The 18645-nt window shown below is 47.1% G+C and overlaps 1 long non-coding RNA gene across 3 annotated transcripts in view; it reads left to right on the top strand.

Moving 5' to 3' along the window:
• LOC132208033 (uncharacterized) overlaps nt 1-17882 on the top strand; it is a 188577-nt gene extending 170695 nt beyond the window's left edge. For all 3 annotated transcript variants that reach the window (XR_009444146.1, XR_009444144.1, XR_009444145.1), the window contains one exon: nt 17752-17882. This is a non-coding gene — a long non-coding RNA (uncharacterized LOC132208033). The remainder of the gene's footprint in view (nt 1-17751) is intronic.
• Nucleotides 17883-18645: the final 763 nt, after the last annotated feature.

The raw sequence follows: 18645 nt of genomic DNA, 5'->3' as shown, positions 1-18645 counted from the left end.
GTGACTGTGGGAAATGGGTTGCGGTGACTGTGGGAAATGGGTTGCAGTGACTGTGGGAAATGGGAGGCAGTCACTGAGTGAAATGGGATGCAGTCACTGAGTGAAATGTGATGCAGTCACTGAGTGAAATGGGATGCTGTGACTCAGGGTAATGGGATGCAGTGACTGATGGTCATGGGATGCAGTGACTGATGGTAATGGGATGCAGTGACTGATGGTAATGGGATGCAGTGACTGATGGTAATGGGATGCAGTGACTGATGGTAATGGGATGCAGTGACTGATGGTAATGGGATGCAGTGACTGAGGGAAATGGGATGTCGCGACTGATACAAATGGGATGCAGTGACTGAGGGAAATGGTACGCACTGAGTGAGTGAAATGGGACGGAGTGACTGCATGAATTGGGAGGCAGTGACTGAGTGAAATGGGGTGCTGAGACTGAGTGAAATGTGATGCAGTTACTGTCGGAAATGTGACGCAGTGACTGAGTGAAATGGGGTGCTGAGACTGAGTGAAATGTGATGCAGTTACTGTCGGAAATGTGACGCAGTGACTGAGGGAAATAGGATGCAGTGACTGAGTGAAATGGGATGCAGTGTCTGAGGAAAAGGAGATGCAGTGACTGTGTGAAATGGGTGCAGTCACTGTGTGAAATGGGTGCAGTCACTGTGTGAAATGGGTGCAGTCACTGTGTGAAATGGGTGCAGTCACTGTGTGAAATGGGTGCAGTCACTGTGTGAAATGGGATGCAGTGACTGAGTGAAATGCGATGCAGTGACTGACAGAAATGTGATACAGTGACAGTGGGGAAATGGTATGCAGTGACTGAGGGAAATGAGATGCAGTGAATGTGGGAAATGGGATGCAGTGACTGAGTGAAATGGTAGGGACTGACTGAAATGGTAGGGAGTGACTGACTGAAATGGTAGGGAGTGACTGACTGAAATGGCAGGGAGTGACTGACTGAAATGGTAGGGAGTGACTGAGTGAAATGGGAGTCAGTGACTGAGCGAAGTCGGAGGAAGTGACTAGGTGAAATGGGATGCAGTGACTGAGTAAAATGGGATGCAGTCACTGAGTGAAATGGGATGCAGTCACTAAGTGAAATGGGATGCAGTCACTAAGTGAAATGGGATGCTGTGACTGATGGAAATGGGATGCTGTGACTGATGGAAATGGGATGCTGTGACCGAGGGTAGTGTGATGCAGTGACTGAGGTTCATGGGAAGCAGTGACTGAGCGTCATGTGATGCAGTGAGTGAGGGCCATGGGAAGCGGTGACTGAGGGAAATGGTATGCAGTGACAGTGGGGAATAGGGTGCGGTGAATAGGGAAATGGATGCACTGTCTCAGTTGAATAGGATTCACTGTCTCAGTTAAATAGGATGTAGTGACTGAGTCAAATGGGATGCAGTGACTGAAGGAAATGAGATGCAGTGACTGAAGGAAAGTAGATGCAGTTACTGAGGGTAACTAGATGCAGTGACTGTGGGAAATGGAATGCTGTGACTGAGGGTAATGGGATGCAGCGTCTCAGTTCAATGAGATTCACTGTCTCAGTTAAATGGGATGCAGTGACTGAGTGAAATGGGATGCTCTGACTGAGTGAAATGGGATGCTGTGACTGAGGGAAAGGAGATGCAGTGACTGTGGGAAATGGGTTGCAGTGACTGCGTGAAATGGGTTGCAGTGACTGCGTGAAATGGGATGGAGTGACTGAGGGTAATGTGATGCAGTGACTGAGTTCAATGCGATGCAGTTAATGGCGGAAGGAGATGCAGTGACTATGGGAAATGGGATGCAGTGACTGAGTGAAATGGGATGCCGTGACTGAGTGAAATGGGATGCCGTGACTGAGTGAAATGGGATGCCGTGACTGAGTGAAATGGGATGCTGTGACTGAGTGAAATGGGATGTGGTGACTGAGGGAAAGGAGATGCAGTGAATGTGGGAAATGGGATGCCGTGACTGAGGGAAATGGGATGCAGTGACTTACTGAAATGGGAGGGAGTGACTGAACGAAGTGGGAGGCAGTGACTGAGTGAAATGGGAGGCAGTGACTGAGTGAAATGGGATGCAGTGACTGAGTGAAATGGGATGCAGTGACTGAGTGAAATGGGAGGCAGTGACTGAGTGAAATGGGAGGCAGTGACTGAGTGAAATGGGATGCAGTGACTGAGTGAAATGGGATGCAGTGACTGAGTGAAATGGGATGCAGTGACTGAGTGAAATGGGAGGCAGTGACTGAGTGAAATGGGAGGCAGTGACCGAGTAAAATAGGATGCAGTGACCGAGTAAAATAGGATGCAGTGACTGACTGAAATTGGAGGTCGTGACTGACTGAAATGGGACAGAGTGACTGAGTGAATTGGGAGGCAGTGACTGAGTGAAGTGGGTGGCTGTGACTGCGTGAAGTGGGAGGCTGTGACTGAGTGAAAAGTGATGCAGTGACTGAGTGAAATGCGATGCAGTGACTGAGTGAAATGGGATGCAGTGACTGATAGTAATGGGATGCAGTGAAATAGTGAAATGGGATGCAGTGACTGAGGGAAATGGTACACGGTGACTGAGGGAAATGGGATGCGATGACTGAGGGAAATGGAATGCGGTGACTGTGTGGAATGGGGTGCGGTGACTGACTAAAATGGGAGTGACTGAGTGAAGTGGGAGTCAGTGACTGAGTGAAGTGGGAGTCAGTGACTGAGTGAAGTGGGAGTCAGTGACTGAGTGAAGTGGGAGTCAGTGACTGAGTGAAGGGGGAGTCAGTGACTGAGTGAAGGGGGAGTCAGTGACTGAGTGAAGGGGGAGTCAGTGACTGAGTGAAGGGGGAGTCAGTGACTGAGTGAAGGGGGTGTCAGTGACTGAGTGAAACGGGATGCAGTGACTGAGGGTAATCTGATGCAGTCACTGAGGGTAATGGGATGCAGTCACTGAGTGAAATGGGATGCAGTCACTGAGTGAAATGGGAAGCTGTGACTGATGGAAATTGGATGCTGTGAGTGAGGGCCATGGGATGCGGTGACTGACGGAAATGGGATGCGGTGTCTGAGTGAAATGGGATGCGGCGACTGAGGGGAATGGAATGCGGTGACTGTGGGGAATAGGGTGCGGTGACTGAGGGAAATGGATGCACTGTATCAGTTGAATAGGATTCACTGTCTCCGTTAAATAGGATGTCGTGACTGAGTCAAATGGGATGCTGTGACTGCGTGAAATGGGATGCAATGACTGAGTGAATATGACGGAGTGGCTGATTGAAATGGGATGCATTGGCTGATTGAAATGGGATGCAGTGACTGAGGGAAATGGGAGGGAGTGACTGAGTGAAATGGGAGGGAGTGACTGAGTGAAATGGGAGGCAGTGACTGAGTGAAATGGGAGGCAGTGACTGAGTGAAATGGGATGCAGTGACTGAGTGAAATGGGATGCAGTGACTGAGTGAAATGGGATGCAGTGACTGAGTGAAATGGGAGGCAGTGACTGAGTGAAATGGGAGGCAGTGACCGAGTAAAATAGGATGCAGTGACCGAGTAAAATAGGATGCAGTGACTGACTGAAATTGGAGGTCGTGACTGACTGAAATTGGAGGTCGTGACTGACTGAAATTGGAGGTCGTGACTGACAGAAATGGGACAGAGTGACTGAGTGAATTGGGAGGCAGTGACTGAGTGAAGTGGGTGGCTGTGACTGCGTGAAGTGGGAGGCTGTGACTGAGTGAAAAGTGATGCAGTGACTGAGTGAAAAGTGATGCAGTGACTGAGTGAAATGCGATGCAGTGACTGAGTGAAATGGGATGCAGTGACTGATGGTAATGGGATGCAGTGACTGATAGTAATGGGATGCAGTGACTGAGTGAAATGGGATGCAGTGACTGAGGGAAATGGTACACGGTGACTGAGGGAAATGGGATGCGATGACTGAGGGAAATGGAATGCGGTGACTGTGGGGAATAGGGTGCGGTGACTGAGGGAAATGGATGCACTGTATCAGTTGAATAGGATTCACTGTCTCCGTTAAATAGGATGTCGTGACTGAGTCAAATGGGATGCTGTGACTGCGTGAAATGGGATGCAATGACTGAGTGAATATGACGGAGTGGCTGATTGAAATGGGATGCATTGGCTGATTGAAATGGGATGCAGTGACTGAGGGAAATGGGAGGGAGTGACTGAGTGAAATGGGAGGGAGTGACTGAGTGAAATGGGAGGGAGTGACTGAGTGAAATGGGAGGGAGTGACTGAGTGAAATGGGATGCAGTGACTGAGTGACGTAGGAGGCAGTGACTGAGTCAAATGGGATGCAGTGACTGAGTGAAAGGGGATGCAGTGACTGATGGAAAGGGGATGCAGTGACTGAGGGTAATGGGATGCAGTGACTGAGGGTAATGGGATGCAGTGACTGAGGGTAATGGGATGCAGTGACTGAGGGCAATGGGATGCAGTGAGTGAGGGTCATGGGAAGCGGTGACTGAGGGAAATGGTATGCGGTGACTGTGGGGAATAGGGTGCAGTGACGAAGGGAAATGGATGCACTGTCTCATTTGAATGGGATGCAGTGACTGCGTGAAATGGGTTGCAGTGACTGCGTGAAATGGGTTGCAGTGACTGCGTGAAATAGGATGCAGTGACTGACTGAAATGGGATGCAGTGACTGACTGAAATGGGATGCAGTGACTGAGTGAAATGGGATGCAGTGACTGATGGAAATTGAATGCAGCAACTGATGGAAATTGAATGCAGTGACAGAGTGAAATGGGATGCAGTGACTGATGGAAATGGGATTCACTGACTGAGGGAAATGGGATGCAGTGACTCTGGAAATGGGATGCAGTACCTGACGGATATTGGATGCAGCGTCCGTGAGAAATGGGATGCAGTGACTGAGTGAAATGGGATGCAGTGACCAAGGGAAATGAAGTGCAGTGACTCGGGGAATGGAGATGCAGTCACTGTGGGAAATGGGATGCAGTGACTGACTGAAATGGGATGCAGTGACTTAGCGAAATGGGATGCAGTGACTCATGGAGTTGGAGTGCAGTGACCACATCAGATTTGGTACTGGGTCATGAGCCCGGCCAGGTGTTAGATTTCAAAGTTGGTGATCACCTTGGTGATAGCGATCAGAATTCTGTTATGTTTACTTTAGTGATGGAAAGGGATAGGTGTACACCACTGGGCAAGAGTTATATCTGCGTGAAAGGCAATTACGATGAGATTAGGCAAGATTTAGACAGCATAGGATTGGGAAGGAAACTGCAGGGGATGGGCCCAGTAGAAATGTGGAGCTTATTCAATGAAAAGCTCCTGTGCTTCCTAGATAAGTATGTACCTGTCAGGCAGGGAGGAAGCTGTAGAGCACGGAAGCCATGGTTTACGAAGGAAGTGGAATCTCTGGTCAAGAGGAGGCAGAAGGCTTCTGTTACTATAAGATGTGAATGCTCAGTTGGGGTGCTTGAAGGTTACAAGGTAGCCAGGAAAGACCGAAAGAGAGATCTCAGAAGAGCCAGGAGGAGACATGAGAAGTTGTTGGCGGATAGGATCAGGGTAAACCGTAAACTTTTCTGTCGGTATTTAAGGAATACAAGAATGACAAAAGTAAGATTAGGTCCAATTAAGGATAGTAGTGGTAAGTTGTGTGTGGAGTCAGATGAGATAGGGGAAGCGCTAAATGAATATTTTTCAACAGTATTCACTCTAGAAAACAACAATGTTGTCGAGGAGAATACAGAGATACAGGCTACTGGACTAGGTGGGATTGAGGTTCACAAGGAAGAGGTATTTGAAATCCTACAGAGGGTGAAGATAGCTATGACCCCTGGGCCGGATGGGATTTATCCTCGGGGAATCCGGGGAGGAGATTGCCGAGCCTTTGGTATTGATCTTTAACTCATCATTGTCTGCAGGAATAGTGCCCGATGACTGGAGGATAGCAATTGTGGTTCTTCTGTTCAAGAAGGGGAGTAGAGACAACCCTGGTAATTATCGGCCAGTGAGCCTTACCTCAGTTGTTGGTAAAGTGTTGGAAAAGGTTCTGAGGGATAGGATTTACAATCATCTAGAAAAGAATAAATTGATTAGGGATAGTCAGCACAGTTTTGTGAAGGGTAGGTCGTGCCTCACAAACCTTATTGAGTTCTTTGAGAAGGTGATCAAACAGGTAGATGAGAGTAAACCGGTTGATGTGGAGTATATGGATTTCAGCAAGGCGTTCGATAAGGTTCCCCAAAACAGACTATTGTCCAAAATGCAGAGGAATGGAATTGTGGGAGATACAGCAGCTTGGATCGGAAATTGGCCTGCTGAAAGAAGACAGAGTGTGGTAGTTGATGGGAAACGTTCATCCTGGAGACCAGTTACTGGTGGTGTACCGCAAGGGTGGGTGTTGGGTCCACTGCTGTTTGTCATTTTTATAAATGACCTGGATGAGGGCGTAGAAGGATGGGTTAGTAAATTTGCAGACGACACTAAGATAGGTGGAGTTGTGGAGAGTGACAAAGGATTGGTTGCAGAGAGACATAGATAAGCTGCAGAGCTGGGCTGAGAGGTGGCAAATGGAGTTTAATGCAGACAAGTGTGAGGTGATGCACATCGGCAGGAGTAACCAGAAGGCAAAGTACAGGGCTAATGGTAAGATTCTTAGTAGTATAGATGAGCAGAGAGATCTCGGTGTCCATGAACACAGATCCTTGAAAGTTGCCACCCAGGTTGACAGGGCTGTTAAGAAGGCCTACAGTGTTTTAGCTTTGATTAATAGAGGGATCGAGTTCCGGAACCGAGAGGTTATGGTGAAGCTGTACAAAACTCTGGTGCGGCCGCACTTGGAGTATTGTATACAGTTCTGGTCACCGCATTATAAGAAGGATGTGGAAGCTTTGGAAAGGGTGCAGAGGAGATTTACTAGGATGTTGCCTGGTATGGAGGGAAGGTCTTACGAGGAATGGCTGAGGGACTTGAGGGTGTTTTCATTTGAGAGAAGAAGGTTGAGAGGTGACTTAATTGAAACATATAAAATAATCAGAGGGTGAGATAGGGTGGATAGGGAGAGCCTTTTTCTTAGGATGGTGACGGTGAGCATGAGGGGGCATAGCTTTAAATTGAGGGGTGAAAGATATAGGACAGATGTCAGAGGTAGTTTCTTTACTCAGAGAGTAGAACATAGAACATAGAACAGTACAGCACAGAACAGGCCCTTCAGCCCACAATGTTGTGCCGACCATTGATCCTCATGGATGCACCCTCAAATTTCTGTGACCATATGCATGTCCAGCAGTCTCTTAAATGACCCCAATGACCTTGCTTCCACAACTGCTGCTGGCAACGCATTCCATGCTCTCACAACTCTCTGCGTAAAGAACCTGCCTCTGACATCCCCTCTATACTTTCCACCAACCAGCTTAAAACTATGACCCCTCGTGCTAGCCATTTCTGCCCTGGGAAATAGTCTCTGGCTATCAACTCTATCTATGCCTCTCATTATCTTGTATACCTCAATTAGGTCCCCTCTCCTCCTCCTTTTCTCCAATGAAAAGAGACCGAGCTCAGTCAACCTCTCTTCATAAGATAAGCCCTCCAGTCCAGGCAGCATCCTGGTAAACCTCCTCTGAACCCTCTCCAAAGCATCCACATCTTTCCTATAATAGGGCGCCCAGAACTGGACGCAGTATTCCAAGTGCGGTCTAACCAAAGTTTTATAGAGCTGCAACAAGATCTCACGACTCTTAAACTCAATCCCCCTGTTAATGAAAGCCAAAACACCATATGCTTTCTTAACAACCCTGTCCACTTGGGTGGCCATTTTAAGGGATCTATGTATCTGCACACCAAGATCCCTCTGTTCCTCCACGCTGCCAAGAATCCTATCCTTAATCCTGTACTCAGTTTTCAAATTCGACCTTCCAAAATGCATCACCTCGCATTTATCCAGGTTGAACTCCATCTGCCACCTCTCAGCCCATCTCTGCATCCTGTCAATGTCCCGCTGCAGCCTACAACAGCCCTCTACACTGTCAACGACACCTCCGACCTTTGTGTCGTCTGCAAAGTTGCTGACCCATCCTTCAATCCCCTCGTCCAAGTCATTAGAGTAGTAAGGGATTGGAACGCTTTGCCTGCAACGGTAGTAGATTCGCCAACTTTCGGTACATTTAAGTGGTCATTGGACAAGCATATGGACGTACATGGAACAGTGCAGGTTAGATGGGCTTGAGATCGACATGACAGGTCGGCACAAGATCGAGGGCCGAAGGGCCTGTACTGTGCTGTAATGTTCTACGTTCTATGTTCTATGGCTAGCTCTCCCTGTACTCCGTGTGATTTAACTTCCCTACTGGACCTCTGTGAGGAACCTTCTTGAACGCCTTACTGAAGCCCATATACGTCCATCTTTCTGCCTTAATCAATGCTCTTCATTACTACTTTAAAAAACTCATTCAAATTACATGAGTTATGATTTCCTGTGCACATGTGTCCTCGGATCCCATGGACTGTTTCCTGTTCTAACAGTCTTCAAATGGGGGATCTTGTCAAAAGCTTTGCTGATGCCCAAGTAGACTGTATCAAATGCATTGCCCTCATCCACACACCTAGTTAGCTCTTCAGTCATAGATTCATAGAGTCATACAGCACAGAATCAGGACCTTCAGCCCCAATCATCTGTACTGACCAGGTGTCCCAAACTTAACCGGTCCCATTTGCCTGCGTTTGGTATCCGTCTAAACCTTTCCTCATTGTGTACCTGTCCAAATGTCTTTTAAATACTGTAATATTATCTGCCTCTACCACGTCTGTTGGCAGCTCATTGCATTCACGCACCACCCTCTGTGTGCGACAAGTTGCCTCTCGGGTCACTTTTAAATCTTTCCCCTTTCACATTTGAACCTCCTCCCTTCTAGCTTTGGACTCCCCGACCTTGGCTATTCCCCTTATCAATGCCCATCATGATTTTTTACACCTCTGGAAAGTCACCCCTTCGTCTCCGATATGCCAGGGAAAAAGTCCGAGCCTATCCACCACTCCTCGTAAACCCTCCAGTCCCGGCAATGACCTTTTGTAATTATTTTTGCACTCTGTATAGTTTAACAGCATTCTTCCTACGGCAGGGTAACCAGAATTCACTGAAGTATTATGACATAGAACATAGAACATTACAGCGCAGTACAGGCCCTTCGGCCCTCGATGTTGCGCCGACCTGTGAATCCAACCTGAAGCCCATCTAACCGACACTATTCCATTACCATCCATATATTTAGCAATGTTCATTTAAATGCCCTTAAACTTGGCAATCTACTCCTGTTGCAGGCAGGGCATTCCGCACCCATACTACTCTCTGAATAAAGAACCTCCCTCTGACATGTGTCCCATATCTATCTCACCTCAATTTAAACCTATCTCCACTCGTGCTCGCCATCACCATCGAGGAAAAAGGCTGTCGCTGTCCACCCTATCTAATCCTCTGATTATCTTGTATGTCTCCATTAAGTTGCCTCTTCACCTTCTTCTGACAAAAACAGCCTCAAGTCTCGAAGCTTTTCCTCATAAGACCTTCCTTCCACACCAGACAAGATCCTAACAAACCCCCTCTAAATCCTTCCGATAATGTGGCGATCAGAACTGTACGCAATACTCCAAGCGCGGCTGCACCAGTGTTTTGTACAGCTGCAACATGACCTCATGGCTCCGAAACTCAATCTCTGTACCAATAAAACCTAACACGCCGTACGCCTTTTGAACAAGCCTATCAATCTGCGTGGCAATTTTCAGGGATCTACACACATGGACACCGAGATCTCTCTGCTCATCCACACCACCAAGATTCTGGGCAGCACGGTGGCTCAGTGGTTCGCATTGCAGCCTCGGGCAATCGTCTGTGCGAAGTTTGCACGTTCTCCCCGTGTCTGCTTGCATTTCCTCCGTGTCCTCCGGTAAAGGCGGATAAGGGAGAGGAGGGGAATATGTGTCTGGTGGCGGCATCCTGCTGGTGGTGGTGGAAATGGTGCCTGATGTTTGTATGGATGTGGGCATGTGGGTTGATAGGTAAGATCAAGTGGAAGCTTATTGCTGTCTTGGGAGGGAAGAGAAAAGGTGAGGGCAAAAGTGCGGGAGCTGGGTTGGACACAGTTGAGGGCCTTGTTGACTGCGGAGCCGGGGAATCCTCAGTTGAGGAAGAAGGTGGACATTTTGCAGGCTCCCTTGTTGATGTTGGCCTCATGAGAACATATTCGATGGAGATGGAGGAAGTGAAAGAAGAGGTTGGAGTCTTCACAGAAAGTGGGGTGTGAGGATATATAGACCAGGTAGCTGTGAGAGTCAGAGAGTTTGTAATGGATATTAGTGCGAAGCCTACCCCCAGGAATGGAAGCAGAAATGTTGAGGAAGGGAAGGGTGGAGTCAGAGATAGAGCAGGTGAAAGTGAGGGCAGGACGGAAATTGGAGGCGAAGTTGATGAAGTTTTCCAATTTCAGACAAGAGAGAGAAGCAGCCGGATGATATCATTGATGTATCGGAGAAAGTGTTGTGGGTGGGAATGTTCCACGTACCCCGTGAAGAGACAGGTATAACTCGGGCCCATGCAGGTGCCCGGAGCTGCTCCTCTTACCCGAAGAAAATGAGAGGAGTTAAACAAGAAGTTGTTGAGGGTGAGGATGAGGTCGACCAAGTGGAGGAGGGTGGTGGTGTGAGGGGAATGTTCAGTTCTTTGCTCCAGGTAGAAGAGGACAGCCCGAAGAACCTCCCGGTGGGGAATGGATGTGTAAAGGAATTACATGTTCATGGTAAAGAGGACGCAGCTGGAACCGGCAAACTGATGTTTTTAAACCTGCGTAAGATGTCAGAGTATTTCTGGATGTACGTGGGCAGGGCTTGGACCAGGGGACAGAAGATTGAGTCAAGGTAGGAAGAGATGAGTTCTGTGGGGCAGGAACAGGCTGAAACAATGGGTCTGCCAGGACAGTCTCATTTGTGGATTTTTAGGGGGCGTAGGAGCAACCTGTGGGGAGCTGTGGCCTTTCAGCTTGGAAGCAGAGGGGGAAGATCACCGGACAGACCAAGATCAGTTACTGTAGTAGATACAATGGCCCGGTGCGGTCATGATCCAGGAGAAGTTGGAGGAGGTATCTGAGAGCTGGCGCTCAGCCTCTGCAAGATAGACTTCAGCTCACCAGACCACAGCAGCACCACCTTATCGGCAGGCTTAATAACAAAGTCAGGGTGAGATATGAGTGCGTGGAGGGCAGTCAGTTGGGCAGGACGTAGGTTGGGTTTGGTGCGGGGAACAGAGAAATTGAGGTGATATCACGTCGACAGTTCTCAATGAACAGATTGAGTGCACCTGCATTCCCACCTTAACAATTCTGCACTGAGGGGGTCTGCACTGAGGGGTGCCATTAACTGTATATTTTTCCGTAATAGTTGATTTCCCAAAGTGGAGCATCTCACATTTAATGGATTAAAATCCACTTGCAGTTTCTGCAACTGATCTGTATCCTTTTATGACGTCTACACTCATCACGATTCTACCAATCATTCTATTGTCTGCAAACTTGCTAACCCATCCATCTATATTTTCACCTCAGTCATTTTGTATAGACCACAAACAGCAGAGGTCCCAGCACAGATCCCTGCGGAACACCAATCGTCCTGGATCTACAGCCTGAAAAGCACCTTTCCACCACTTGCCTCTGTCTTCTCTGGGCAAGCCAGTTGTGAATCCAAGCATCCAAGCCACCATGGACTCGGTGCATCTTAATTTTCTGGATGATCCTACCATGAGGCACCTTGTTGAAAGTATTGCTGAAATCCATGAAAACAATATCCACTGCTCTACCTTCATTGATCACATTCGTCACCTCCTCAAAAAATTCAGTCAAGTTAGGAAGACATGACCTGCCCTGCACAAAGCCATGCTGACTGTCCCTAATTAGGCCATGCTGTTCCAAATACAGATAAATACAATCCCTAAGAATTCTCTCCAATAGCTTCCCAATGAACGATGAGAAACTCGCTAGTCGAGAGTTTCCTGGATTGACCCTATTTCCCTTCTTGAACAGAAGAAGAACATTTAGCAACTTGCTAATCCTCCAGTACCCCTCCAGTGGCTACCAAGGATACAAAGATATTGCTGACTGCCCCGACAATCTCCTCTCTCACCTCGCTCAAAAACCTTGAGTAGATACCATTGGGTCCTGAGGACTTATCCACCTTAATGCTCTTTCTTGATTTCAAAATGCTGTTATCATATTCGCATGCTCCACACAAATCCCACTATCCTCCATACCCTTCGCCTGAGTGAATAGTGATGCACAGTACTCATTTAGGATCTTGCCCACATCCTCTGCTTCCAAACACAAGTTCTCTCCTTTATCCTGAATGGTCGTACCTTCTTGCTATTTATCCCCTTGTTTTAGATGTATGCACAGAATGCCTTGGGATTTCCTTCAACCCTCCTTGCCAAGGTCATTTCATAGCCTTTCTTTCTCTGCTTTCTTTATGTCGGCCCTGTTCGATTTTAGCTTCGTAAACCTGACATATTTTTGTTTTTCCCTTTTGACGAACTTCACAACCTCCCCAATTATCCAAGGGTCTTTTACCTTGCCATCCTTGTCCTTCCTCCTTCCTGATCCTAAACTCATAAGCAGGCCTTTAAACAATTCCCAAATGGCAAATGTGACAGCTCCTCCCAATTAACACTCCCCAGCTCCTACCTAAAACTGATATAATTTACTCTCCCCCAAGGTCCTGACTTGTCCTTCTTCATAGCAATCTTAAAATTGAAGGAGTTGTGATCACTATTTCCAAAATGCTTTCCCACCCTTCTCACCAGTTACCTGACCAGGACAAAGTCCAGTATGGCCCATCTTCTATCCACATACTGTGTCAAGAAACTCTCTTGGATAGTCTTAACAAATTCAGCCTCATTTAAACTCTTGTTGTTAGGGAGTCCCAGTCAATACCGGGGAGGTGAAATTCACTGACTGTGACAACTCTGAGTTATTGCATCGTTTCAAAAGCTGCCTACATATTTGTTCCTCAGTGTGTCAGTGGCTACAGGGGAGCAGGCTATTAGTTTAATCTGATCAGAGTGATTGTGTCTATCTTATTTTTCAATGCTCCCTCTATTGCCTCAGTGGGCAAGCCCTCCAGAATGTCCTTTCGAGGTGCAGATGTAACATTTCCCACAGGTTCGGAGTGCACCTCCTTCTTTTACCTTCCCCTCTATCTTGTCTAAAGCAATGAAACCCTGGAACATTGAGCAGCCAGTCCTGTCTCTGTCTCAACCAAGCCTCTGTAATGGCCTCAACATCAGAGTCCCATGTACTGATCCAGGCTCTAAGCTCATCTGCCTTACCTATAATACTCCTTGCACTGAAATAAACATATTTCAGCTTGTTCATGCCACCATGTTCATGTACCTGTCTCTGGCTGCCATTCTTTTCTGATTTATTGGTCCTAGCATGTACCTGCCATCAATTCATCTACTTGCTGACCTGCTGCTCTGGTTCCCAGCTGCCTGCCAGTCTTTAAATCCTCCCAAGTAGCACTAGCAAACCTCCCTGTTGAGGGTATTTGTTCCCGTTCAGTTTAGGTGCAACCCATCCCTCTTACACAGGTCACCCCTTGCCCAAGAAGCGGTCGCAATTATCCATGAAGCTGAAAGCCTGCCCCCAGTACCAGCTCCTTAACCAATGCATTCATCTCACCTATCTTTCTCTGACTTAACTCACTAACATGTGGCACTCGTGGCAACCCATAAATTATTACCCTCTAGGTCCTGCCTTTCAGCCTCTTTGCCAACTCCTTGTACACAGTCCGCAGGATCACATCCCTCTTTCTACCTACGTCATTGGTACCAATGTGCACAATGGCCTCTGGCTGCTCACCCTCCCCGTTAAGAATTTGTTGCAACCACTCAGAGATTTCCTTGACCTTGGCACCAGGGAGGCAACACACAGCCCTGGTATCTCAAATGTGGCTACAGAAACTATGCCCCCAACGAATGAGTCTCCAACCACGATCACTCACTTGGATTTACCTGACCCTGTCCCACAGCAGGGCGGTTTGTACAACGGACCTGGCTACTGCTGATTATATAACCGTTCCAGTTTAGTTTTAGATCAGTGTTAACCTTGATGAAGTGGATAGCCAAGCACCTCAGTGGTCTACAGTACAGGAGAAATAAATTCTTAAGCTCACGGATTCTGTGAGAGTCAAAGACAAGCACTGAATTTTTCTAACCTCATTTCCAACACCTGGCCCATCGCCCTGCATGGCTTGGATAACACTTGCACATTTAAACCAAATGTAAGGATGATGGTAAGGACATGGAATTTTGTGATATGGTCATATTCTCTCTTGTTGGAGCTGATTGCTGCTTAGCACTTGTGTGGTGCAAATGTTACTTATCCTTTGTCAGGCCAAGCCTGATAATTGTCCAAGTCTCACTGTATTTTCTCATCGTTGACTTCACTGTTGGAAAAGTCATGAATTCTGCTGGACACCTGGACAATATTCAATGAACATTCATGTCTCCACTTTGGTTCAAGTGAAGACATGACTTCAACCAGTGCAGGTATCCAGTGAATGCCACTGACTCAACTTCCTATTCCTCTGCTGAACACCACATTCAATCAGAAGTTGCCAGGGTGGAAATGACAGATTGCAGTTTCCTTCCTTTTCAAGCTCAGGATCTCTGATCATATTTGTGGTAAATCCTGAATGAGGTTGCGAGAAGTGTGGCATGACGAAAAGTAAACTGAGCCTCAGTGTGCAACTGTTTGACAGCACTGTCATCCAGATGTTGCATTAGAACATAGAACATAGAACATAGAACAGTACAGCACAGAACAGGCCCTTCAGCCCACAATGTTGTGCCGACCATTGATCCTCATGGATGCACCCTCAAATTTCTGTGACCATATGCATGTCCAGCAGTCTCTTAAATGACCCCAATGACCTTGCTTCCACAACTGCTGCTGGCAACGCATTCCATGCTCTCACAACTCTCTGCGTAAAGAACCTGCCTCTGACATCCCCTCTATACTTTCCACCAACCAGCTTAAAACTATGACCCCTCGTGCTAGCCATTTCTGCCCTGGGAAATAGTCTCTGGCTATCGACTCTATCTATGCCTCTCATTATCTTGTATACCTCAATTAGGTCCCCTCTCCTCCTCCTTTTCTCCAATGAAAAGAGACCGAGCTCAGTCAACCTCTCTTCATAAGATAAGCCCTCCAGTCCAGGCAGCATCCTGGTAAACCTCCTCTGAACCCTCTCCAAAGCATCCACATCTTTCCTATAATAGGGCGCCCAGAACTGGACGCAGTATTCCAAGTGCGGTCTAACCAAAGTTTTATAGAGCTGCAACAAGATCTCACGACTCTTAAACTCAATCCCCCTGTTAATGAAAGCCAAAACACCATATGCTTTCTTAACAACCCTGTCCACTTGGGTGGCCATTTTAAGGGATCTATGTATCTGCACACCAAGATCCCTCTGTTCCTCCACGCTGCCAAGAATCCTATCCTTAATCCTGTACTCAGCTTTCAAATTCGACCTTCCAAAATGCATCACCTCGCATTTATCCAGGTTGAACTCCATCTGCCACCTCTCAGCCCATCTCTGCATCCTGTCAATGTCCCGCTGCAGCCTACAACAGCCCTCTACACTGTCAACGACACCTCCGACCTTTGTGTCGTCTGCAAACTTGCTGACCCATCCTTCAATTCCCTCGTCCAAGTCATTAATAAAAATTACAAACAGTAGAGGCCCAAGGACAGAGCCCTGTGGAACCCCACTCACCACTGACTTCCAGGCAGAATATTTTCCTTCTACTACCACTCGCTGTCTTCTGTTGGCCAGCCAATTCTGTATCCAAGCAGCTAAGTTCCCCTGTATCCCATTCCTCCTGACCTTCTGAATGAGCCTTCCATGGGGAACCTTATCAAATGCCTTACTGAAGTCCATATACACCACATCCACAGCTTGACCCTCATCAACCTTACTAGTCACATCCTCAAAAAACTCGATAAGGTTTGTAAGGCATGACCTACCCCTCACAAAGCCGTGTTGACTGTATTTGATCAAGCCATGCTCTTCCAGATGGTCATAAATCTTATCCCTCAGAATCCTTTCTAACACCTTGCAGACGACAGACGTGAGACTTACCGGTCTATAATTGCCGGGGATTTCCCTATTTCCTTTCTTGAAGAGAGGAATTACATTTGCCTCTCTCCAGTCCTCAGGTACGACTCCAGTGGAGAGCGAGGATGCAAAGATCTTCGCAAGTGGCGAAGCAATTGCATTTCTCGCTTCCCAAAGCAGCCGAGGACAAATCTGATCCGGGCCTGGCGACTTGTCAATCTTAATGTTTGACAAAATTTTCAGTACATCAGCTTCCTCTATCTCTATCCATTCCAGCATGCACACCTGCTCTTCAAAGGTTTCATTCACTACACAGGTCGTTTCTTTCGTAAAGACAGAAGCAAAAAACTCATTTAGGGCTTCCCCTACCTCCTCAGGCTCCACACACAAGTTCCCTATGCTATCCCTGATCGGCCCTACTCTTTCTTTGACCATTCTCTTATTCCTCACGTAAGTGTAAAATGCCTTTGTGTTTTCCCGGATTCCTTCTGCCAAGCCTTTCTCGTGCCCCCTCCTGGCTCTCCTCAGACCATTTTTGAGCTCCTTCCTTGCCTGCATGTAATCCTCTCTAGCTGAACTTGACCCTAGCTTCCTCCACCTTATGTAAGCTACCTTCTTCCTTTTCACTAGAAGCTCCACCGCTCTCGTCATCCAAGGTTCCTTTATCTTACCCCGTCTTGCCTGTCTCAGAGGGACATATTTACTCATCACTCCCAACAACTGTTCCTTAAACAATCTCCACATGTCTATAGTTCCCTTACCATGGAACAACTGCTCCCAGTCCATGCTTCCTAACTCGTGTCTAATCGCATCATAGTTTCCTCTTCCCCAATTAAATATCCTCCCATTCTGCCTAATCCTCTCCTTCTCCATAGCTATGTAGAATGAGAGAGTGTTATGGTCACTATCACCAAAATGCTCTCCCACCACAAGATCTGATACCTGCCCCGGCTCGTTTCCGAGCACCAAGTCTAGAATGGCCTCTCCCCTCGTCGGCCTCATTACTTTGCTGATGATTGAGAATACATTGAGGTCATAATTGGTCAGGACAATTTGTCTGCCGATTGCGTGATAGGTCATCTTTCTCTGAAATGTGAGTGTCGCAAGTGTTTAAAAATGTACTGGAAAACATTTACTGTTGGTGTGCTGACCTTGGGGCACATTGTTCCAATACAGTTTGTGGGATGCTGCCAGGTGCTATGGCATTTGCAGTATCCAGAACATTCAGTCTTGTCATTGCGTGAAATAATTTGAATTGCGTGTAAGTTAAGATCTGTGATGCCTCCTCAGGATGAGCGCAAGAAGATCATCCAGACTGATGCTATGAATGGTTTCATCTGCTCCTTCACCTTTTGTTCGTAACATCTTGTAATAACTGCCATGTAGCCTGATGAGAAACTAAAGCTCATCTTGATTCATTTGCATTCGAAGGTGCCTATTTTTCCCAAACAAAAGGACCCATCACTGAGCGGGAAGTATGGAGAATGTTCTCGACATCAGTGGTGAGACAATGCTGGATCTTGACCAGCAAAACCATTGTTGTGTTGTTGAAATGCAAACAAAAATCTATATGATGTAAACTTTATTCTCAGCTAATCCCTTTCTCAAATGACAGATTGTGATGTCGGTTCCTGGAAAGCCTCCATTGTTGGAGGACGAGAAGCCGTATCCAATTGAAGCAGCACAGGCTTTTGCGATGACTGTGGAAACCACTGCTTATGCCTTGCTTCAAGCATTGTCAAGGAATGATATTGACTATGCAACACCGATTGCGAGGTGGCTCACGATGCAACAGAACTATGGTGGTGGGTTTCACTCGACGCAGGTAAATGCTTGAGATCACAACAGCAGGCATTCAGATATTTCCATTGATCATGTTACTAACTGGTGGTTGTTGCAGTTTGCAATCAAACTGGACACTGCATTTTCATCTGCACGTTTGGTGCATTGGCACAAATTCCAGCTCTTCAATGGTGTTAATCCTTGGTTAAATTCTTACATGCACTTTGTCTGTGCATCAGTTTTCCTTTTGGCATTGTCCTTGAAAAGTACCTGTTTGTGCAAACCTTCACTTACTTGTCATAGGATCATTGAGGGACAGCATAATAGAGTGCTATGGCAATGGAACAGACCCTTCAGCAAATTGTATGTGCCCTCACAAGATGCGAGTCCCGAACTATTCTCATCACATTTCCCAGCACTCGACCCAGAGCCTTGTATGCCTTGGTATCGCAAATGACCAATCAAAGACTTGTTAAGTGTTATCATGGTTTCTGCCTCTACCATCCACACAGTCGGTGCGTTCCACATTCTCACCACAGTTTGGGTGCAAAAACAAGTCAGTTTCCTCGAGAGATAGTAGGAACTTGCCAATTCTGGAGAATCTGAGAGAACAAGGAGTAGAACTGGATGAACACAGCGGGCCGAGCAGCATCAGAGAAGCAAGAAAGCTGATGTTTCGGGTCGACACCCTTCTTCAAAAATGGTGGGGGGAGAAGGGGATTCTGAA

The sequence above is a fragment of the Stegostoma tigrinum genome, unplaced genomic scaffold (genome assembly GCF_030684315.1).
Source record: "Stegostoma tigrinum isolate sSteTig4 unplaced genomic scaffold, sSteTig4.hap1 scaffold_255, whole genome shotgun sequence".
NCBI classification, from domain to species: domain Eukaryota; kingdom Metazoa; phylum Chordata; class Chondrichthyes; order Orectolobiformes; family Stegostomatidae; genus Stegostoma; species Stegostoma tigrinum.
Note: the sequence above shows the minus strand (reverse complement) of the source record. Positions and strands in the feature narration are given on the sequence as shown.